General features: G+C 31.9%; 2 protein-coding genes across 4 annotated transcripts in view; one reads left to right on the top strand and one right to left on the bottom strand.

The window, feature by feature from the left end:
* The window catches only part of LOC125839081 (actin-depolymerizing factor 10-like), an 858,671-nt gene that overhangs the window by 133,509 nt on the left and 699,325 nt on the right, over positions 1 to 25,837 (top strand). The window lies entirely within an intron of this gene.
* The window catches only part of LOC125839078 (peroxisomal membrane protein 11C-like), a 485,045-nt gene that overhangs the window by 198,931 nt on the left and 260,277 nt on the right, over positions 1 to 25,837 (bottom strand). The gene's annotated exons all lie outside the window — the stretch shown is intronic.

The following is a 25,837-nucleotide window of genomic DNA, read 5'->3' as shown; positions in this document are numbered from 1 at the left end:
AAGCTGAGTTGATACTTTAAAATGCTTATAGAGTTAACATTCCTACAAGTCAATCTATCCATTTAGAGAGAAGGTGGATGCATGTTAGGGTTGATAAAAGAGACCAAGTGCAAGACGATTATTGTCAAACTACTCTCTCTAACACCTTTGTGAAAATGACATGATCTTCTGTTTTGCACAATTTCATGATAATGGGACCATTTTCAACATTGTCTCTGAGAAAATGATGATGCACATTAATGTGCTTGGTGCACTTATGGGGCACTGAATTTTTGGCTATGTTGATTGTACTAGTGTGGTCACACATGATTGGTATGCACCCTACAATTATTCAGAAGTCCTGATTTTGTTGGTTGATCCGTAGCAATTATGCACAACAAGAGGCAACTGCTACATATTCCACTTTTGTAGTGGATAAGGTGATCGAGTTCTATTTTCTAGTAGCCTAGGACACAAGACAAGGTCCAAGATAATGTGCTATCTATGTGTGTTTTTCTATCTTCTAGATATCTTGCATAATTTGCATATGCAAATCTGCTCGAATTGAAAGAGTCCCTAGTTGGGTACCACATAACCAAAGTTCTATGTACCTTTGAGATATCTGAGGACTCTTTTAACAACCTTCAAATGTCACTTCTTAGGACATGACTGAAATCTTGCACACAGCCCTACATTGAAGACAATATCAGGTCTGCTCAATGTGAGATAAAGTAGTGATCAAATCATCCCTGTATACTTTATGTCACCGACTAGGACACCAGGTTCATCCTTCTCAAGTTTAGTAGTTGTGGCAATTGGAGTGTCATTCACCTTGGCTCCATACAGAGCTTTGTCCAACTTGTATACGTATTCTAGGTGGTCATGAAATCCAAAACCATGTGGTTGACAAACTTATACTTCCTCTTGTAGATACCCATTAGAAATGTACGTTTCACATCCATATGATACAACATGAACTCCATATGAGCTACAAAGATGATAATCAATTTGTTTGCTTCCATTCTTACCAGAGTAGCGAATGTTTTACCATAGTCGACCCCTTCCTCTTGATTGTAACCCTGAACCACTAACCTAGCTTTGTTCCTGGTTATTGTTTCTTGATCATCAAGCTTGTTTCCGTACCCCTATCTGGTTCCTATATGGTTCTATTTTGGGGTCTGGGACCAGGTTGCATACTTTGATGTGCTTAAACTGATTAAGGTCTTCTTGCATAGCTACATCCAATCTGCATAAATAGTGTTTCCTTTATACTTTTTATTCTATCACGGAGAGATAAATCGAGAAAGCACACATGTTCCTTAGTTTTGATCTGTTTGTTATCCCTAAATCAAGAGGCATAAGTATGTTTTGGACTAGATGTGATCTTTCATGCTTCCAGTTACTCATGTGAATTTCTAGATTAGCGGTTCAGAGGAGTAATTGATGGATTCATCTCCATAGTTCTCATGATTTTCATTCTCAATGAGGGTTGTTATGGAATTTCTGCATCTCTACCTTAGGACCAGTTTCACTCCTTTCAAATTCATCTATGTCATCTTCGAAGTAATTTGTTAGTCTTATTCCATCAGAGTCAACCTGCATAAATTTCTCAGCCAACTCGTCAAATATATATAACATATGCACTTTATTCAATACATCTTGTTCTTTTGTTGAACACTTTATAAGCCTTACTTTATGAGGAGTAACCAAGAAAAAATCTCTCATCTCTTTTGGAATCAAACTTACCTAGAGCGTCTTTTCCATTGTTTTGTACATAACATACACATCCAAACACTTTTAGATGAGCTAAATTAGGTTTTCTACCTTTTAGTAGTTCATAGCGAATCATTCATCTGTTAATTAAGTAACAAGTCGTGTTTACAACCAGGGGCGGACCCACCTGGTACTTTTCGGGTGCTCGAGCACCCATTAATTTCGTATCGAACTATATATATTTATGTTGAAATTAAGAAAAATTGTATAAAAGTTAAAGGTGAGCACCCATGAAACAAATGGTTTGGTTGGTCTGATGGTTGTAGGTGGGTGCTCAAGGTTGTTTCTCGGTTGTCAGCCACGGATCGATTCCCCTTCAGCACGTTACTTTTGGTTTAAAATCCAACTATTCTTTCTCTTAATTTATTTTGCTGAATTGTTTATTTTATTTATTTTTCTCCTTAATGCTGATTGTTTTTTTTTCCTTTCACAAACTGTCTTTTGCTAAATTTTACTAAACAAGATTTTATAGAAAAAACTGTCATCTTCCTTTTTTTTTTTTAAAATCCAAAATATAATTTTTATTGATTTTTTTCGCTATCATATTTAAATATGATTGTCTTTCTTATGAAAAATGTTAAATTTGTAACTTATTTTGTGATTGATAGCTAATGGAGCACCCACAACATTAAAATTTTGTATCCGCCACTGTTTACAACCTCGCCCAGTATCTCTTTGGAAGACCACTAGCTATCAACATGGTTCTTGCCATGTTTTCTAAGGTTCTATTTTTACGTTCAACTACACAATTTATTGTGGTGTTCTTGGGGAAGATAAATTATGATCTATACCATTTTTATCACAAAACTCAAGAAATTTGGAGTTTTCATATCATGTTACATGATCAGACATGATGCTGATTAATTCACATTTTCATTTCTTTTGAAACAGTTTCACAAAGATGGAAACACAAAATACATTTCATATTTTGTGGTTAAGAACAATATCCATGTGAATTTGGTGTAGTCATCAACGATAACAAAATCACACCTTTTTCCTTTCTTTGTACTCACATAGGTCCACATAAGTTCATGTATAGCAATTCAAGTAGTTTCGTTGTGCTCACCATCCCTTTTGGCTTGAATCCGGACCTCACATGCTTTCCTTGGGCACACGCTCCACATATTATGTGTTCATAGAATCTTCGATTTGGTATGCCTATAACCAATTCCTTTGAGATCAACTTGTTCAACATGCAAAAACTAGCATGTCCTAATCTTTTGTGTCATAATAGTGAACTATCAACAACAACAACACTCAAACATTTGAGTTTTTATTCTTCAGGAATCATGATGTCTGCTTTGTATATATTTTATATCTTTTTTTGCAGAAGAATCAATTTCCAGAATTAGAATCTATTAATCAACATTTTTTTATGTAAACGTCACATCATTTCCTTTATTGCACATTTGAGACACACTAAGAAGATTTCAGAGGACCTAGTCCAACTCATATCGTGATTTAAGTCCATTTTTGTCTTATGGATTTCCTTATGAAGGACTTTATTCATCTTAGACATAGTATGTAGGCTATTTCTCAACACTTTTATGCTTTCCTCTGGAGTCATATGAGCATTGTTTTTCACATTTTTCTCTTTTCTATAAGAATTTAGATCATTTATTTTTTCTTGAAGATAATGATTATATTTTTTCATATTCTCATTCTCCGATCTCAAAGATGCATAATCTTTCAACTTCTTTTCCCTCTCGGGAATAATATGCATCAATGAGAACAGAGGATAGATATTCTAGCTTTTTCTTAGAGTAAAGATGGAGATTTTATTTAATATAATTAAAATTATTATACATAGTACATATACTTGTCAATATAATTTTTAGTGTCATACTTCAATGTGTAGCAGGAAAATCATGGATGTGATATTACAGAGGGAGGATCGTTTCAACTCCGTAATGGTCCCCCAAATTCAAACCTTGAGGTAATTTCTTATATACATATGTTTGGTAAGAGAGCATTATATTCTAAAAATGCAATTACAGAGTTAAACGAATTATAAATATTTGTACACAATTTTACTTTTCTCTTGACTAGTTATTCTATCTACCTACTTTTCACTGCCCCAGTTAATTAGTTGAGATTGTTATATATTTTGAGGTGAAAGAGTCTCTAAATAATATGATTAATTAAATTTTAATTTATTTTTTTCTTACCTTTTTGTAGTATATACAAATCATCAACTTTTGTTATATAAATGGTTAAATATGTTTTGAATAAGATCATCCAAAATTGAAGATCAAAATTGTATCCTAACTTGAGAATAAATAGTGTGAAAATACTTATCATGAAATATGCTTACAACTTCTGAAGATGAAAGATTGTTCTTTCTCCGTAATGTTCTTTCGAACTTAAAACCTCAGACACTTTTTCATATACCTGTGTTCAATCATAAATATTGTATTCTAAAACTATACTTACACAATTAAGAGAATTAAAAAAGATTGTACACTATTTTTTTTCACTGAGTCTTTTTTATTCACTTTCCCTCCACTAGTTAATTAGTGGAGATAGTTGTATATTTTGAGCTGAAAGAGTTCTCAAATAATTTGGCTGGTTAATTTCTAATTAAGTTATTTCTTACATATTTATATAACACAAACGATCGACCTTTGTTATATAAAATTCAAATTTATATTGTATAAGATATTTCAATAATGAAACGTAAAACAATATCATATCTTGTGAATACATAATGAAAATATTTGTCAGTAATATGCTTATAACTATGATGTCTTATTTCACTATGTAATAAAAAAAATATGAAGATGTTATTACAGCGGTAAATTTGTTCCACCTCCATTATGTTCCCCCAAATTTGAAACTTGAGTTAGTTTCTCGTATACCTATATTTATTCATATAACATTATATCCTAAAACTGTTATTTATAAAGTGAAGCAAATTAAGATAGTGTGTACACACTGTTATTTTTCTCTTCACTCATAATTTTTACTTACTTTTCGTCCCCTAGTTAATTAGGGGAACTGATTGTATATTTTGAGATGAAAGAATTTCCAAATAATTTGACCGGCTGAATTTTAATTTACTTGTTTGTTACATTTTGTAAAATAGAAATGACCGACTTTGTTACAAAGAAGGTTAAATATGTATTGAATAAGATTGTACAATATTGAAGATCAAAGCTATATCGTAACTTGCGTATAAATAGTATGAAAAATAATTTTGTTAAATATGTTTACATTTTTTGGGGTCTTATTTCAACATGTAGCAAGAAAATTTTGGGGCTGTTACTGCAAATGAGAGACCATTTAATCTCCTTAATGTTTTCCCGAGTTCGGGACATGAGGTAATTTTACTGAGTTGAGTGAATTAAGAAAGTTTGTACACACTATTACTTTTATCTCAACTATGTCATTTCTATCCACTTTACCTCCAATTAATGAATAGAGACGACTATATATTTTGTGGTCAAAGGATTTTTTTCAAGTAATTTGGCTAGTTAATTTTCATTTTTTAGTTATTTATCGTATATTTGTATAACACAAATAATTGACTTTTGTTATATGTAAGTTTAAATTTGTGTTGTATAAGATAATTCAATAATGAGATTCAAAACTATAATATCACTTGTGAATACATAGTGAAAATAATTGTAAATCAATAATTTTCAACTTTTGATGTCTTGTTTCAATGTGTAGCAAGGAAGTTATGGAGGTGTTACTACAAAGGATAACTCATTCCAACTTTGTCATGATCTCCCAAATTTGGAATCTGAGGTAATTTCTCATATACCTATGTTTGATCATAGAGGCTAGAGCATTATATTTTGAAAATGTAATTTATAGAGTTAAGCAAAAAAAAATTTTAAAAGATTGTACACTTCTTTACCATCTGATCTTTTTATTAACTTTCCTTCCCCAATAATCACCTAGTTAATTAGTGGAGATGGTTATAGATTTTGAGGTAAAAGAGTTTCCAAATAATTTGGTTGGTTAATTTTAATCTACCTTTTTGTTATAATTTTGTAGAACACAAATGGTCGATTTTTATTACATGAAAGATTTTATTTTTGCTATTATATTAATATAATTAGTTAATATGCATCATTACAAGGTAGTGGTGGAACGCCCTAATCTAAAGTAGTACTACGGGGAGGGGATACAGTATTAATATTACAACAAACAAAATTAGATGAGGTCTTAGTTAGCCTAGTAAATAGAGTTTCTTCTTTGTCTGCTTTTAACATTCCGAAACAAACACCCGTGGAACTACTAAGTAGCTTAGGGAGTGACGCTGCTCCATATGGGTGCCTTCTTTTGCCAACGCATCTGTCACTTTGTTAGCTTCTCTATAATCATGCCTGATTAGGGGTGCCCCAGTTGGTGAATCAACACCCAAGCAGAATTGTTAGATTTAATAAGATTTATGACCCGTTGCAGTCCTCACGAATTTCTAAAGGAACAACTCTCCTGGATAGAGCTATCCTCAAGCCCTGTAGTAGGGGTATTAACTCTGCCTTAAGGTTGTTCGTTTCAAAAGGATATAGTTCAATATTGAAGATCAAAATTATACAATAACTTCCGAATGTATAATGTGAAATCTAATTTTCATAAAATGTGGTTACAACATATATTGTCTTATTTCATTGTGCAGAAAGAACAAGATAAATCTATTAATACTGAAGAGGAAATAACGGTTCATCTCCGTAATGCTCCATCAAATAAGGCATCTAAGGTTGTTTTTCATATATCTCTTCTTCTTCTTCTTTTTTATCATAGCGAAATATGTTTTGAAAGTATTTACTAACTGTAAATACAAGGTGAACAAAGTCTAACGAACACGTTAACTACTGGATCCAGTAATGTTTACTCCCATATGTACTTATCCTTGTAAGTACAGTAGAAGCATTTCCGAAACAGTTTAAGGCATAAAAGTTCATATCAAATCATATTATATAAAACTTTAACTAAAAACATATGTCAAGATACTTAGTTCTTAAGTAATTAACAATAAACATGCCTTATAAAAATGTGAACATCTCACATAGCCATCTCAATATCATATTAAGTTGAAGACTTGTCTCATATGTAAGTTCAAAACATTTGATAACACATTCACTTTACTACTCACTGTACAGCTGTCGAATTACCAGACTCATCACCTCAAGCAATCCGTAGGACTTCCTTCGATCAATCTACAATCACATCATATTGATCTCGTGTCTTATAGTGTCTTATTTCACATCATATGCTTGCAACTTATAGTGTCTTATTTCACTGTGCAGAAAGAAAAAGGTAAATCTATTATTACTGCAGAGGAAGGACCGTTGCATCTACATAATGTTCTCTCAAACAAGGAATCTAAGGTTTTTTTTTTTTTTTTTCATATATCTCTTCTTCTTTTTTTATCATAGAGAAATATGTTGTAAAAGTATTTACTAGTTTTGTCTTTATAATTTTTCAGCAGGAATATATAGAAAATTTGTGGATATCGAATTATTTTTCGTGCCCTCAGAATGGTTATCAGAAGAAGTAGAGAGAAACTAAAGTCAATATACAAAGAAGATCTATGGGGTCTGTTGGTTTCTGTTCCTTAGTCAGCCCTGTCTTAGATTGAACGTTGACTTAACTTATCTCATTGCCGTTCAATCTCTAAGGCGGGTTTCCGCTGAGAATGGAATAGTGTTCGTGGTTCATTATCAGTACATGTTTTAGAGCGATATAAAATCTTTGTCCGTCTCTCCATGTCCGGCTCTTTCCCTAGCCCTCAATATATTTTATGGTTTCTGCAATATGTTCTTCTCCTTGTACCTCTATGTTGGTTTGAAATTGGAATTATTCTGTTCAGTATCATTGAATTGGAATTAACATATTGTGTTTTTTGGTGGACTACTGCTACTCTTCTTTTTCTCTGTTTAAGACTGGCTTTCAGTTTGGTTGTAGTGTGAGCCAGAATTAGGAATTTGGGGTTCTAAATTTTAGGACAAAAGAGAGAAATATTGCAAAACAAGCTTCCTTTATATGTGGAAAGCATTTTATTCGCTCCTTCTTTACCACTTAGCTGTCAATCAATTTTGTTATAGGATTCACAAATTAATATACATATATAATTATTTAATTTTCTAATACAAATACAAGATCTATGAAAAAATAGTGGGTTTGTTGTCCAAACCCATGAATCACTACCTAGTTTCGCCCCGGTCTAAAATTTGGGATTGTGATGTTACCTATTCTACCAAGTGATGTATCATATATTTTTGGCAGAATACCTAAACATCCCCTTCCCAATCCCTTAAATTTAACACGTTTTATTCAAATTCCCTTTTGAAGTACCCTTGGTTAAGTTGACTTTTTTCTAATTACTACCCCTCAAACAAGTCAAAAAAATTATTCCAAGTACAATTGATTTTTTTATAATCCAAGTGATTTCAAATGAATGATGTTTGGCGCATGAGATTTTAAAATAACAACTATATATCATATTAATATGATGTGTAAAAAAGAGTAAATTTCTCAATAAATCACTAAACTATAAGAAATTACTTAGGAAAGTCTTTTGACTTTGTTTGTATCAGGTCCAATTATGGAACCCTTGAAAAAAGAGGATGCCAAAACTAGGTGCAAAGAACCAGACTGACCTAGTGGATAAATCCGAAATACAGAAAGAAAAAAATAACAATTAGACCAGAGAATGCAATTGATTGCATTATAAGCTCTCAATTGAACATATCGAGGAAGCTTGAATTGACGTAACGAACAACAATATGGAATCTCTTTTGCTATTTTCTCAATTTACCATTTTATTTTATTAAATTATAGCTACTAGATTTAGATAAGAACAACCAAAAAAACTCTTTTCTTCTTGAAAATACTCTATATATACCACTATATGCATGCTTCTATTTCAATTCAAACCATATAGTAAAAACAAAGGAAATTAAACAATGAAATTTCATGTAGTTATTTTGATGATTTTGGCCTTGTTGCTAACCGCGACAAGTGCACAACAATGTGGAAGACAAGCTAGAGGCCGCGCCTGTGCCAATAGGTTGTGTTGTAGCCAATATGGGTTTTGTGGCTCAACTAGGGCTTACTGTGGATTTGGTTGCCAGAGCAATTGTCGTCGTTATGATGCCACTGGCAAGGGTGAAAAACTTGACGATGATGAACACAAGAATAATGGTGGTCACAACTAATGAACGTATGATATGGTGAGCCTTGTACTACTCCTAGACGTTGTAAAAAGAATAAGGTATAATATCATGTGTTGTGTGTGTTTAATATAAGTTGTAATTCTAATAAAGTGAAGAGTGTGTTATGTGACTTTCACTAGGACAACAATAGTGTCATGTCTTGAACACTATATATGTAAAAAGTATCTTATCTTTTTTTGGAGTTTTCTATGTAATCTAATTTAATTTGAAATATAGTATATTCAAATTGACTCTCAAAAAATGCAACATGACAATTGAAAAGGAACGGAGCAAATAAGTAGTTAGAGGTATTTTTATAATTTGGTATCGATGATGAATTTTGCTACTTTAAAATTGATATAGTTGTTGCCGCTATTCTATTGAGATAATTTAATTTTCCAGCTCAGCTGATGTCATCTGGTCACTAACGTAACTTCATGTTTATGTCTTTTTATTCTCTTTTAATATAGTTCCAATATATATAATAGGACTACTGAAGATTTAATTTTTGGATAAAAGTAAGAAATCATGTTTGTCAGGGAGCTAAAGGACATAATATTAAATTCAATAGTAGGTGATATATTTTTATTCTTGTTTTGTGATTGACTGTTAATTTAAATAGCCGTGATGACATTTATCCAATCATAATAGGCGAACCACAACATATTTTTAAATCAATTTAATACAGTTATGAATAAATATTATAAATAGTTGTTTCATAATGGAATACACACATGCAAAAAAAAAGCGTTACATCACCCAAATACAAGAGCGGCAAGATTTCTAATATAACTTTGATACTTTAATAATAACTCTCTACAAAGAAAGATAGGAAAATGATAAAGAAATGGAATTTGGTGCTTCGGATCAGAGGCGGATCCAGGATTTAGAGTCTATGGGTGCCAAATAGACTTATCGATTAAATTAACTTTATATTGATTAAATTATTCGTCTTTTCGATGTATATGATAAATCAATCAATAAAATATAAATAATAAGATATTACAAATCTACACTCCACACTAAAGTATGAAGCTAACAAATTTAAAACTTTCAATAATATTACTAATATTATAAATATTTATCATTCATTTACAATTGTCCTCGACGAGTTTTCATATTCTGAAAACGATCGATAATGACATCATTACTAACATTTGTAAATACATCATGCTCTATGTAACACACTAGATAATCATTTAAATATTGATTACCAATGTTATTCCGCACTTCATTTTTTATGTGCTTCATTGACAAAAATGCCCTCTCCATAGTTGTCGTAGCAACAGGTAAAATCAAAGTCAACTTTACAAGTAAATAAACAAGTGAATAAGTCTCCGCAAGATTTGCTTCAACCAATGCCTTCGCCAAATCACGAATTCCTTGCAAGTCGGAGAACTTGGGATTACCACTTCACATATAAATAATGAACGTATCAAGTTGGTAGCTCAAATCTCAAATTTTTCCATCATCAAACTCACTTGGATAACACTTTGCTAAAGTCGTGATTTTACCTTTGTCAAAATTAGAGAAAGAATTGGCCGGATTCAAGCTACCCATCCCAAGAAGCAAATCACTACTCACTACATCAAAACGATCATTAATCTCTTGAAGTTGCACATCAATGACAACAAAAAAGACTTTAACACGCAAATGGTGCGCATAACTAACATCCAAAGAATTACGTTTTGACTTTTCGGGAAAATAAGACTTATCCAACTTGAGAATCAAGATATCATGCACATCACAAAATGAGGAAACATCATCCAACAAAGATTTCCATCCATTTTCCCTCAAAGGATAAAATAATTTAATTAATTTAAGTCAATAACAATTATAAAAAAATAAAATAAAAAATGTGACAGCTGTTTTTCCTTACAAAAAACTTGCTGTAGCAAGTGTTCCCATGCCTGTAGCCTGTTTTTTTTTCTTAAAAGAACGTGTGTTTTTTTTCTTAAAAGAACGTGTGCAGCGATTTCCCAAAATTAATAGATGCCAACGGGATTCAAACCCGCGACATCAACCTTATAAAATCGCCCTTCTACCGTTGCACCACATGCCAGTTTTGTTCTCTGGGTGGCACGCTATACATTTATACAAATATTATATATATACCTATGTATATGTAGAGTTTCCGTCGAAGTTCGGGGATGGCGTGGCACCCCCACACTCCTTAATAGATCCGCCCTTGCTTCGGATTATCCAAATAGCTCACCCCGATGACTCCAAAGCAATCCTATATATATATATATATATATATAGACAGCCAGACAGTAAGACAGATAGACAGAAAGAAAGAAAGAAAGAAAGATAGATAGATAGATAGATAGATAGATAGATAGATACAAATACATTAAAATGTAATAAAGGGAAAGAATGCAACTGTACTAAATTACATGTTATGAAAGAAGAGGAAGACATTAAAGAAATTGAATTATTAGAATTAAGTTTATCTGATATACAAATAGAGAAAAACTATGACTTAATAGAAATAAATACTGAACTTTATAATTTTAAGAAAGGATTACAACATATAGGAGTTATAAAAAACCAGAAGGACCTAGACGAAGTAATTTCCATCTTAGATAAACTAGAAATAATTGGAGAAAGACCCCTGAAGCACTGGGAAGCCAATCATATAACCTGCAGACTTGATATTATTAACCCAGAATATACTGTTAAAACTACTTCAATAGAATCCACGAATGAAGACCTGAGAGAATTTGAAGATCAAATAAAAGAATTATTAAATTTAGGAGTAATAAGAAGGTCAACTTCAAAGCATAGGTCAGCCGCATTCATGGTACGATATCATTTATGGTAATAAACTATAAAAGACTTAATGACAACACTAGAATGGATGGATATAAATTGCCAGACAAATCAGAATTAATAAATCGGATACAAGGAAGAAAAATTTTCAGTAAATTTGACTGTAAGTCCGGATATTGGCAAGTCAAATGCATGAGGATAGCATAGAATGGACAACTTTTACCTTCCCAGAAAGACATTTCGAATGGTTGGTAACCCTTCGGTTTAAAAACAGCTCCTCCAATCTTTCAAAGAAAGATGGATAATATATTTAGAGACTATAAAAACTTTATTTTAGTTTACGTCGACGATATTTTAGTTTTTAGTAATAATACCAATGAACATCTAGGACATTTACAAACGGTATTCAAACTGTTCGTAGACAATGGAATTATAATTAGCAAGAAGAAAATGGAATTATGTAAGACTCTTATAAAATTCTTAGGAGTAGAAATTGGAAATGGAAAGATAAAATTACAACCCCATATAGCAAAAAAGGTCCTAGACATGCCTGATAAATTAGACAATACTAAAGACTTACAAAATTTTTTAGGAATACTAAATTATGCACGAAGTTTCATCAAAGATCTAGGGAAAGTAGCAGGACCCCTATACTCTAAAACAAGAAGTCATGGACAAAAGACTTTTAATGTAGAAGACATAAAACTAGTACAAAAACTCAAACAAATGGTTAAAGATATACCAGATTTAGCCCTCCCACTAGAAACAGATTACCCAATAGTAGAAACAGATGGAAGTCTCGAAGGATGGGGGGCAGTTTTGAAAACAAAAAACAATAAATATGGAGATATAAAAGACTAAAAAATTTGCGCTTATCACAGTGGAAAATACAAAGAAAAAGGAAATATGAGTAGCATAGATGCAGAAATTTTAGCAGTTATATACGGATTAAATAGTTTTAAATTATACATTATTAATAAACAAGAAATTTTGGTAAGAACAGATTGCGAGGCTATTGTAAAATTCCACCAAAAAATAGAAGGAAAAAATAGTAGTAAAAGAAGATGGTTAAATTTTTTAGACGCCACGTCAATATACAATATATCTTTAGAACATATAAAGGGAAAAGATAATTCTTTAGCAGATCAACTAAGCAGACTTATGAAAACTAACTGTTTGTTTTCAGCATGAGTACAGATAAAGACAGAGCATCCAGTTCAAGTTCAAGTGGACAGAAAGACAAAAACTTGTTGCAGACTCTCTTAGGAAATACTTTATTTCAACCACAAACAAGACAAAATACAACGAGCATGGAAAGAATATATTTTAGAAAACAAAATTTAATTTTCTATCCTCCATCTAATCTAAGTTTCAGGGTAAAATCAAAAACGAAGATAGACAGACCTCAAAGATGCTTAATAGACAACCTATGGATAGCATACAACAAGATTCCTCGAGACAACAGTTATTTCGTGTCAGTAGTAAATTCATTAAGCCATTATTTTACGGACAAAAATGAAGACAAAAAATTCAGATTTTATGTAGTAGTCCAAGGAAGATTACAGGGAGTATTTCAGACATGGATAGAAGTAGTAGATTCAATTAAAGACTTTCCTACCCCACTGTTTAAGGGATTCAATAATTTGAATGAAGCACTAGACTATGCCAGAGGAACTCTCGGGCCTAACTATTTCATAAGCCCAGCTTTGAGACAAATTTCAAGACCATCTTTGCAATACAATATTCAAAAAGACACAGACAGAATAATTTTCTGCGATCATTGTTCCTGAATGACAGAAGGATTCAAAAGACTAAATCAGATGATCGAAAGACTAGAAACTATAAAAAGGGAAAATGACACAACATATCCACTCATTACAAGAGAGGATAAGATTTTTACTTGGAAATACCGATCAAAGTAAGAGTTCTCCATCTCACTACAAAATGGATAAGACGGGTGTACATTCCCCAACAAATGTAGAAAAAGCTATTGTACCAGCTAAAGGTACAGCTAGTCCCGATCAAACGGTAGCGGGTAAAGACTCATCAAATCCGTTGATGGTTGACAATTTACCAAAAAGTGTAAGAATTTTGCCTGCAAGTTTCAGTACAATGGCAGAGACAAGTAAAAGAACAAAAGGATTCCTCCAAAAAAAAATAAAAATAAAAGGATAGAAAAAATAATAAAAAGTTCCCTTTACAAATTACTCACAGACAAGACTAAGGAGGTAATACAAGAAAAAATTATACGAGAAAATCCAAAACCAGATCCAGCAAATTCTCACGAAGACATAGAGAGTAGCAGTGACGAAAATAATTTATCAGGCCAATTTAATCAACATTACGACCCAAATGAAGACAATGATTCAGGAATGAGTTTTGATTCCATAGCACTACACAACCTGGATACCTAGAGAAATACGTAAGCAATGACATCCACACAAGAAGACAAACAAATAGGTAAGCAGTGACATCACAAGCATTTAAGATGAAGAAGACTCCACTACATGTCCATTATGATAAAGAAGACTCCACTACATGCCATTATGATAAAGAAGACTCCACTATGTCCACTTAGAAACAACTCCACTATCACAAGAAGACAAAGAAGGACACTCAATTTCAAAAAAGATTTCACAAAGCCATGTGACGATGAGGCCCAAAGATCACCCGGCAGGTGAAGAAAGTTTTTAGAGATTGAAATCCGAATTTCAAATCCGGAGGGACTTGTATAAATAGAACCATGTTGTAAGAAGAGAAGTAGAGCGAAGTGCAAGAAGAGCATCAAGTAAAGAAGTTTGTAAGATTGTAATGATTCATAGTTTACATATTCCCCTTCCCTTTCAAAAAAAAAAAAAAAAAACAAAGAGTGTGTACAAAGTGTGTGAGTGCTTTAATTTTCAAGTAGCTGCAAGGTCACTCGGGGACTCCCGAAAGGGAAACCTCATTCCGGCCATTATCATGTAAGTAGTTATTAGTTTTCTAGATCTTCGTAACTTTCTCCCTATATCATGTAGATATTATTATTGTACTATTGCTATGTATAATTATTTACTATTTCTATAAATATAATGTTTATATTACTATAATGTTTATTTAATAGTTGAATTACTCTTAGTAAATGGTTAGTTCCTTATCTTCTTAGTAACCCCGATTGATTAACCTGTAAATGCCTAAGGAAGTTGAAAGTCCGCCATGGTTATAGAACCAAAAGGACTGTGTATCCCAGGGTGTGGTTAAAGAAGCAGGTGCTAAGAAAAGGGATAAGGAAAAGAGATGAACAGAGTAAAAAAAAAAGTAATTTTGGGAGAAATTACATAGATTTAGTAACAAATCGCTACTAAACAAGATAACGGAGTAGGAAGAGGGAGTGCTGAGTAAGATTTTACAACATATTTTACAAACGCGACCATTATAATTTACAAACAACTTGAGTTTATTATACTTATCTTCAATTTATATTTAAACGTATTTTACTGGTATTAGAGCTTGAAGGTTTTTGGGAACACTGTTTAAGAATTTATATTACTTTATTAATATATGAAAAAACACCCTTTTGCTAACCAATTAAGATTATATTATTGGTATCTATATAGAGAATTACAGACTAAAACCGACTGGCTTAAGATAAAAGAGGCATTAAGTCTATATCTAGAAATATTAGAAACTAGAGACCTAACAGACAAACTTTGTAATCAAGGGGGTTTATATACATCAAATCGACCAACCTTAGTCAACCCAGAATTATTAAGTGCTTTGAAGTGGGAACTACATAAGTAATATCCAACACGCTAATAGACGCATAGAGGTCCAAAGGAATCATATTAGTAATTTAAATTTCCCTTTAAGATAAGCAAATTAGTACATACCTATAATACAAGTAAAAGAGTATATGTCATCTAGAATATATAAGAAAAGATTTAGGCCATACGAAAAACAGATTATAATTGACCAGGAATATCATTGGTATCTATTAAGAATAAGACAGAACTATAAAAATAGACAAGACTTAATAGAACAACTCAAGAGAGTTGAATTAACTCCTCAAGAGGATAGACCTAAAAGAAAAGATAAAACATGGACCTTTTTTCAAACATGAATAGAAATTCCCAAGAAAGACAAAGGACCAGTTTCTCTCAAGATTGACTAGGAAACAATATGTTAGCTCGAATAATGAATAACTCATCTAAACCTAGTAGTAGTCATCAGCTGGATGAATTAATAGATGTAGATAGAGACATAGAAATTTTCAAACAAAATAAATTAAAGTTGCTAAATCCACAAGTCCTCTATAATACAGGTTTTTTCTCATCAACAACACATCTATACAGACATTATAGAGAAGAACAGTTAAGTGTATCAGAAAACGATAGTGAAAGTATAAATTTAATTAGTAAAGAATCTATGCAAGAAATACAGAAAAGACGAATGAATCTCATGCACATGGGATTGGTGGTGATTGGCCTTAAAGGATTAACTAGAAAAAATTTGGGTACCAAAGTACTAATTACTTTATATGATAGCAGATGGTCAGAATCTAAAAGATCAATAATAGGTTTAATCGAAGTAGACATGAGTAACAATGGAGGAATATTTTACTGTAGTCCAGATTTCATGATAAATTCAAAAGAATTTGGTAAGTACATAAAAATAGGCATACAGACCAAAGGGTTTGAAGAAATGAACTGTGGAAAAAATCTTTTAGTTTGTGTTGGCTTTATAGGCAAGCTAGCCACAAACAGCAGTTCAAGGTTTAAAATAAAAATAGACGATGCAGTAGGTATAATGGGAAATAAAGGAATCAAACTAATGAATCCTTTAAAGATAAATTCAGAGGAATATGCAGGTAGAGAATGGAATTTAGAAAAATTCTGTAAAAAAGAAGTATTACGACCAAACGATCACATTACATACACTAATACTAAAGGAGAGACATCAATTAGATTTACTGATTATAAATATACAGATCAAAAAGAAATAGAGGAAGATTTAGAAGATAATGAATCAACAATCAATATGGAAGGTATGAATATTCAAAATATAAATGAAGAGGACTACGAAGTAGACTTATCAATAGCAAAGGCTAAAGAATTACATCAAGAAAATAAAACAACTTTGTTTAAATATAAAGGTTGTAAAGTGGGAAAAATAGATATCTCTACAGTAGAACAACATTTTAGAGAATGCAAATTTAGAATAGATAATTATGGGTATAGACAAAAAGAAAACACCCAAGAAGAAAGCGATGACGAGACAACACGAAGTCTAAAAGAATTCATGGAAACCGCTTCTTCTAGTTCAAGTCCCTTTCAAAAGACAACACCCATAACACTAGTAGAATATACTATAGGTAATCTACCACGTCATCGAGTATATAGGCAAGACCCGACAACAGAATCAGAAATGGTTAGACCAATAGGAATAAGAATGCCAACAGAAGCCCCTATCAAGCTTCAAGATGGAGGAGATAGAGGTAAGATATTAAATATAGCAGCTCATGATCCTCAATTATGGAACTCAGTAATAGATGTATGGAAAGGAATAGTAGTAGCAGATTACATACATCATTATAGTGAAACAGATGCAGAAACTATGTATAGATACATGGAAACCTTTTTAGGAGAATCAATCAAAGGAATGTGGGAAGCATACAAGGTAACTTACCCTCAAGAATTCCAAGAACTAGTAAATATGGGACCAAATCCGTATAATTTCACTAATAAAATACATAGCCTAATAACAGGAGAAGACCCTAATAGCGGATTAGTAGTTTTACAAAAGAATGCATTAATAAAACTAGAACAACTTAGCATTACAAATTGGAGCCATATCAAAAACTTTTTAAAAGATTATTTTTATTTATGTGCTATAAGCGGCAATGCGTTTGATCAAAGCTTAGGAAAAAAGCTTTTTAATAAACTCCCTGGAGCATTAGGAAGAGAAATAGAAGAAAGATGGAGCAAAAGAGAAGGAGTTATGCAAAATCCAAATGCTAATTGGTCTATTGGACATAAAATACAGCATGTTATGGAAATATTACAAGAAAAGTGTACAAATATACAAATACAAAAACAATTAAAGCAAAATGAGACTGGTTTTTGTAAAAATATATATACAACACAAAGCTATGATCAAAGTACACCAAATAAGAAATATAGAAGAAAATATCAAAATAACCAAGACTACAGACCAAAGAAAAAATATTATCTAAGAAAATCTACGGCAAAAAAGCCTTATCTAAATAAAGATAGACATGTGAGAAAACATAATAATAATAGAATCTATAAAAATAGACTATCTTGTTTTACATGCGGAAGTGAAGAACATCTAGCTAACACTTGTCCAGGAAGAAATAATAGTAGAACGAGAAACTCCCAACTCATAGAAGATTTCCAAGAAACCCTGATAAATGTAGATGAATACATGTCAGATAACGAAAGTATATATTCAGTAATAAGCATAGATGCTTTAGAAGGAAGACAACACGACTCTTCTGACTCAGAAGAAGAAACTTTAATAAATGAGATAGGATTAGAAAAATTAGATGTCAAGGATTTTACATTTGTCAATATACATTGCGATCACCAATTTTCAAAAGGAAAAGGTTTAGTTAGCCAAAAATATTTTAATTGTACAGGATATCCCAGTAAAGACAGAAGAGCTAAATGTACGAATTGCTATATAGAAGGATGCCTCATGTGCATCAATAAAATATTTAACATTAAAGTTATAGACCAGACCATGAGTATAAAAGAAAAAACATTAATGTCTCTAGAAAAAAAGATTGATAGTTTAGAAGACAGAATAAATAAATTAGAAAAAGGAAAAGAAAAGGTAGAAGAAGAGGTAGAAGAAAAGGAAGAAATTGAGCTCTTAAATGAAAAAGAAGAATACAAATCGTTTGAAGGATTAATTTGTAATGAAGACAAAAAGATCAATACTATCAAAATATTAACGAGAATAAGAATTCAAAACTATGAAATAGAAACTTTAGCTCTAGTAGACTCGGGATGTACAGAAAGTATAATAAATAGAAATATCCTGCCTACAGAAATAATAAAAGATTTTCCCGAACCACAAAGCGCCATGCAAATGGACGGATCTTCAAATATATACAAACATTATGTTAGTAATGCTCAAATAAGTTTCTTAAACACATGTGCAGACTTCTATAAACCCACTTATAATTTACAAACAACTTGAGATATATATATATATATATATATATATATATATATATATATAGATAGACAGACAGACAGTAAGACAGATAGACAGAAAGAAAGAAAGAAACAAAGAAAGATAGATAGATAGATAGATAGGCAAAGACTAGACAAATATATATATATAGACAGATAGAAAGACAGAGAGACATATAGATAGATAGATAGATAGAAATGAACACACGACTATATGTTGACTCAGTAGTATAGGGATTTTAAAATTACCTTGAAATTTCAAATTCGAATCTCTAGCGCTTCATTTTTTATTTTTTGAACTCACTTATAAATTAGCAAAAATTTCCGACCCTCACTGATCATGACTTAAAACATTAATTATATCATTAAGAATTTCAGATAGACAATACAATAATTTCACAGTCCTACTAAATATCAGGAATCATGAAATGAACAGACAATCACAATTTTTTTTGTCACATAGAATAAAAAATAAGCAAAATTAAAGTAAAATATCATTAAATCTGAAATCCAAAGTTAATACATGAGCGGAAATGGAAATACTTCTAAGATTGGTGACACAAATACAAAAGAATTTAAGATTCGAAAATATAAGTCTGGTTATAATACATAACAATATTAAGTAATTAAAAATGACGATAATTAATCTGTTAATTCAAATTTACGTAACAATTAACTTTTGACATAGAAATTTATTTAAAAAGGATCGTTAGTAATGATGTTCATATATGGTCGATATATGTTAAATCCTTCGAAAAAATATTTTTCCTCTAGATTTATTGAAATTCTTTCTTTTATTTCTTTTCCGATATAAAATGTTTTCTCCTCCTACAAACTCATGATGCCTTCTTTATGTTTATCTCTCAGCTTATATAAAAAAATGCATCACCAAATTTTATCTCTTAACTAAAAATTAGTATCAGTCACCTACATGAACTCAAGATTTCTATTTATAGAATGTCTTGTTAGAGATAAATTCAATCCCCATAAGTTAGGATAGTGATCTTTAGTAGTTAGGATAGATCAATTAACAGAGACGGAGCTAGGTGGGGGTTCGTAGGTTCGGATGAACCCATATATATATATATATATATATATATATATATATATATATAAACTTGTGAATCTCTAACAAGATTGATTGATGATTCAGTGAGTCAATTCTCTAAATGGTCACCCAAGTTAAGAGAATTGCCTTAAAATATCATTTATGTTTCATTTAGGACCAAAATATCACTCAACTATTACTATTTTCCTCCAAATATACTTGACACTTGAAAAGCCTCACTCTCTCCTAGTTGGCATGTCATGTTATTAAAGTGTTTATTTTTAATAATAGACTAATTTAATTCATTAAATCCATTTAACTAAAATAATGATCATATGATTTTTTTAAAAAAAATATTAGTTTATTAAGAATAAATTTTCATACTTAAGAATGTTTTATCATAATTAAACCTTTTTTTTTTTTTTATGTTATGAAGAATATGTTCTTAAAATATAGTATATTGTCATCAATTTTGAATACTTATAAACATATACGTTCAAAAAAAATATATTTATATACAAAATACTCATGAACACTAATTGACATCAATTAATCATAAATCGTATGAATCAATAATATTAAATGTCAATTAACTATTACAATAATATTAATTGTATATTTTGAAATTCATGCTTCCGATATTTTTTTTGAAAAAAAAGAAAGTGAATAATATTATATTTTTTATCCAAAAAAAAATACTAAATACCTCAAAAGTCTCCTCTCTTCTAGTTGATATGTCATGTCATTAAATCATCATTTTAAAAAATAATAGACCTATTTAATTCATCAAACTTTCATCTCTACAAAACAAATATATAAATTACATGAGAATTTATGAAGATTATAAGAAATTTTTTCAAAAAATCTAATTCCTTTATATATTTTGACCAAATAAAATTCAGTGAAAAAACGTCTATGTGCAATTATTACCTAATAAATTTTAAAATTTCTAAGTAAATTATTTGAAAATTTTAAGCAATATTTTTCATAAAAGTATTAAAAAAATTTGTAAGGTTGACAAAAAAGTTGGTAAGAAAGATAAAATTATTATTTAATTTTTATTTTTATTCTTTTATTCTATATTATATTATATTTTAGCTTCTCATACAATTAAACATCAATATATATTCTTATCTCATCCTGAATTTATGATATACAAGTAATAATTAAATGAATTGTCTATTTTAATTCAATAATATACATATTATATGAGATTAATATACTTAACAAAATTTATTTTCTAATATAAATATTATTCACTTTTTATTTTCTTTTCAAAAAAAGATATTGTAAGTATATATGGATTTCAAAGCACCCAATTAATTGTTTTTTAATACTTAATTGATCTTAAATATTATTGATTCATTATACAATTTATGATTAAATGATGTAAATTAGCATTCATGAGTGATTTGTATATCAATATTTTTTTGAATGTATGTGTTTATAAGTATTCAAAATTGATGACATTATAGTTCGCTTTAAAAACGTATTCTTATAACATAAAAATATAAAAATTTTAATTATGATAAAACATTCTTAAGTATGAAAATTTATTCTTAATAAACTAATATTTTAAAAAAATATATAATATGATCATTATTTTAGTTAAGTGAGTTTAATGAATTAAATTAATCTATTATTAAAAAAAAGACTTTAATGACATGTCATGTCAACTGGGAGAGAGTGAGGCTTTTGAACTGTCAAGTATATTTGGAGGAAAATAGTGATAGTTGAATAATATTTTGGTCCTAAATGAAACATAAATGAAATTTCAAGGCAATTTCCTAAACTTGGGTGACCATTTAGGAAATTGACTAATGGTTCAATAGTAAGGAAGGGACTGTGAAAATTCATGCTAGAGTTGTGGTTCGAACCCCCGGCCTCTCTTTTTTAAAAGAAAATTGAGAATTCCGAACTCTTAATTTTATCTCCGTCTTTGGATCAATATATGGCTAAATGTTGTTATAGCTATATTCTCTTTCTAATTTTAGGTAGTTTGTTGCAAGTAACTGTGCAGATATTCAATAATTGTACATTTATTTCTACTCAATAGAAAACACATTAAATTCTCTAACATGCCTTTAGGAGGTAATTAAGTAGAATAAATTTCAACAAATTTGTAATGCATAAAACATATAAAAATTCCAAAAGTAAATAAAACCATATTTCATAATTTTTCCTTTCTTTATTATTCCACCCGTAAATGAATCTTTCAAAAAGAAGAAGAAGCAGAATATAGAATATCTTATGTGACATAAATATGGAAATAATAAGAAACTATATTCTTATTGAAAATACTAGAAAAAGGGGTTCCATGCTGACACAAGATGATGAAAAACCTAGGTATTTAAAACTTTGTTCATTAATAAGAAGTCATTTAAGCAGCTATTCTTGAAATTTAATTTATGCACATGAAGTCATATAGCTAGCAATTTAATTATCCACTAAATTTTCTTCCTTGTGTGATTTACATTTTGGGTCTTTGCTCAATTTTATTTTACACTACTATAAAATAGTGGGATGATGTAATGACTTGTTCCCATTGTTGTGGAAAAGCCAATGGGGAAGGAATTTGGGCCAGAAAACTTCTGAGTAGTAACTTAGAAATTTCTCGCCTAGGCCAAACTTGGACGAAATCTGAGTCAGGTGAGGTCTGGAGAAATCCGGTAATGGATGAAGGATTTAATTATGAGTTTGATCACGTGAGTTGATAGCCAAGACGTTAAGGAGCTTGTACGGCTTTACGAAATCGAATTCAGGCGAGTAGAACTCCCGAAAGCTTGGCGTGAAAGGGTAGTTTTAGAACATCAAGGTTTGAAGGTGTGTTGCAGAATGGGAGATTGGAACTTAAATTTAGAGTTTTTGTCTCTGTGCAAGGCACTGGGACGGGGTTAATTCTGCTAGGGCGGGGCCGCTGTGGTGGGATGGGACCGCTATGGCATATGGTGCACAACTTTATCTATCATCTGTAATCATATAAAAGATATTAGATTCTTAGTTGGCTCTAGACCTTTTATAACATTACAAGATTTAACAAAAAATGAGAAAGACGTGCCTAGTCGATTTCTACAGGTTCTCAATCGTGTATAGAGTGCACCACATATATATGATTAAGTTCCTGCATAAATCGATGCTCCTTGAGTCATACTCTAAACCTAAGGCTCTGATAGCAAGTATCTCATATGTCCCAATATATCTTGGACTCAATTTTCCTTTCTTCCTGAATCTTAAAACACCTTTCATTGGTGATATACGTAAGAACATATGATCCCCCACTGAAAACTCCAACTCTCAATGTCTTTTATCTGCATAAGCCTTTTGTCTACTTTGGGCCACTAGCAATCTTTGCCTAATTAATTGAACCTTGTCAATCAATGACTTCACCAGATCTGGACCCAATACCTTAGCCTCACCAGCCTCAAACCACCCAATGGGAGATCGACATCGCCTTCCATATAATGCCTCGTAAGGTGCCATCTGTGTATTCGCTTGGAAGCTATTATTGTAAGCAAACTCTGTCAACGGTAGATATTTGTCCCAACTACCACCAAAATCAAGAACACAAGATCTCAACATATCTTCAAGAGTTTGTATGGTTCTCTCTGACTGACCGTCAATTTGTGGGTGGAATGCCGTACTCAATTCCACTTGTGTTCCCAATGCCCCTTGGAATGCTTTCCAGAAGTGTGAGGTGAACTGGGATCCTCCATCCGATATAATAGAAATTGGAACTCCGTGAAGCCTAACAATTTCATCAATATAAATTTGTGCATAGCGTGCGCCATTATATGTAGTTTTGACCGGTAGGAAGTATGCTGACTTTGTTAATCGATCCACGATCACCCATATAGAATCATAGCCCTTAAGAGTTCGTGGCAATCCAGTGATAAAATCCATGGTAATTCGCTCCCATTTCCATTCTGGTATCACAAGTTATTTCATCAACCCTGCAGGTCTTTGGTGTTCAGCTTTAACTTGCTGGCAAGTCAAATATCGAGTAACATGATTCGCAATATCTTTCTTCATACCCTCCCACCAGTACAACTGATGAAGATCTTGGTACATTTTTGTGGATCAGGGGAAAAATCCCAAAAACGTTATTTTCTGCAAACCCTCATTCTTAAGAGCAAAGGGACGACCTAGGGCAGTTTCTCATCAAATTCCCACGATTTTCACGCCAAAGGTAAGTTAATTACTCCCCTAATCCATATTTCGATTCTTAGAACTTAGAATCCTTGTTAATTATCGTTGGGGAGGGTTTTGGCCTGAAGTTAATGGTGGGAAAAGCCCTAGTTGAGCATTAGGATCATGGGTTTGTCCTTATGTTGATATTTTGTTATAATTCGGGTAAGTTAGGCCTTGCTTATTGATTTTTGCATTAATTACTTGTTTTAGACCAAGAACAAGCGAAAAGACTTCGAAAAGGGAAGGCTCAAGTGTCTTAGGAGTGTTCAGGCTTGGTTTTGAGGTAGGTGATGGTTTGATTTACCGTTGTATTATATATGTCTGTTAATTGCTACATTGAATGCATGCATGTATGTGATTATGGAAACATGAATCGAATCTAATGAAATGATTATGTATGAACACAATTACATGCCATGAACCTGCTACTTGACTATGTGACTGTGTGCACTACTCATTATGGGTGTGATTGTGACTATGGATGTGCCAACTGAACCGGGTGTCACCTTCCAACACATATGTTGGACCGGGTGTCACGTTCCGACACATATATTAGATCGGGTATCAAGTTTCGACACACAAATATTGGATTAGGTGTTAGGTTCCGACACACTAACAATTTGGGTGTGAGTTCCATGAGAGGGCCATTTGTGATTGTTACATTCATATCTATATGTCATTGATATTGGAAAATTGAATATTGCTCCTAATATGATAATTTAAATATGTATCATGCATATGTGTGTTTACGGTGTTGTAATTACTTTGTATATTTCGCTTACCAGAGTAGCCGTGTGATCCTACTAGTACACCATGGTTTCGTGTACTGATACTGCAGTTGCTCTTTCTTTGTTGAGTACAGGGCATCTTTAGGTGGCTACTAATAGACCTCAGCTAGGAGATCATTAATCCAGACCAGATTCGAGGGTGATCTTGTTCTTTCAGGCTGCCATGGATCCATTATTAGGTTAGTCCATTTTTTTTGGACTTAGACCATATATTCAGACTTTACTTATGTCTAGTTTCTGGGGTTGCACCCCTTTTTCTTAGACTTGTTGATTAGTAGAGTTTTGGTATAATGACTTTCAGGTCTAGGGATTGAATTTCGCGAGGTTTATGCTTGATTGTTTTTGTTAAACCTTCTGAATTATGGGAACTCTGTACTTAATTCATCTTTTAAATTTGCTTCTGTATATTTAAATGGTTTAGTTTCTTTAAGTTGCTTAGTCGGGTTACAATAATGGTTCTCCCACCGGAGGGTTAGTGTGAGTGTCAATCACAATGGTATGGGTCGTGATAAGGTTTGTATCAGAGCCCTAGCTTCGTTGATCTCATTATTCCAAAATGAGTCTAGTAAAGCCTTGCGGAACGGTACGAAGACGTCTATACTTTTCTTCGAGAGATTACAGGACTTTAGGAAATCTCTCTGTCTTTTTCTCTTTTCGTGCTATGACTTGATTCCAATTGGTGTCTAGTGATCCAAATTGGTATCTAATCTCGTTTACTCATCTGTCCGCAGATGGTTAACACGCTATACAGTAGCGTCATGCCTGTAGCTCTCATTAATGAGCCAGCAGAGGAACCCGCAACAAGATGTCGTGGTCGAGGCAGGGGTAGAGGAAGAGGAAGGGGTAGAGGCCGAGGAAGGGTAGCACCCTCTACGGGTGAAGCCCCAGTTGAGAATGTTCCCAGGGAAGAGTCCCCACCTGCAT

This window comes from Solanum verrucosum, unplaced genomic scaffold (genome assembly GCF_900185275.1).
Source record: "Solanum verrucosum unplaced genomic scaffold, falcon-dt-bn FXZP01000163.1, whole genome shotgun sequence".
NCBI lineage: Eukaryota > Viridiplantae > Streptophyta > Magnoliopsida > Solanales > Solanaceae > Solanum > Solanum verrucosum.
Note: the sequence above shows the minus strand (reverse complement) of the source record. Positions and strands in the feature narration are given on the sequence as shown.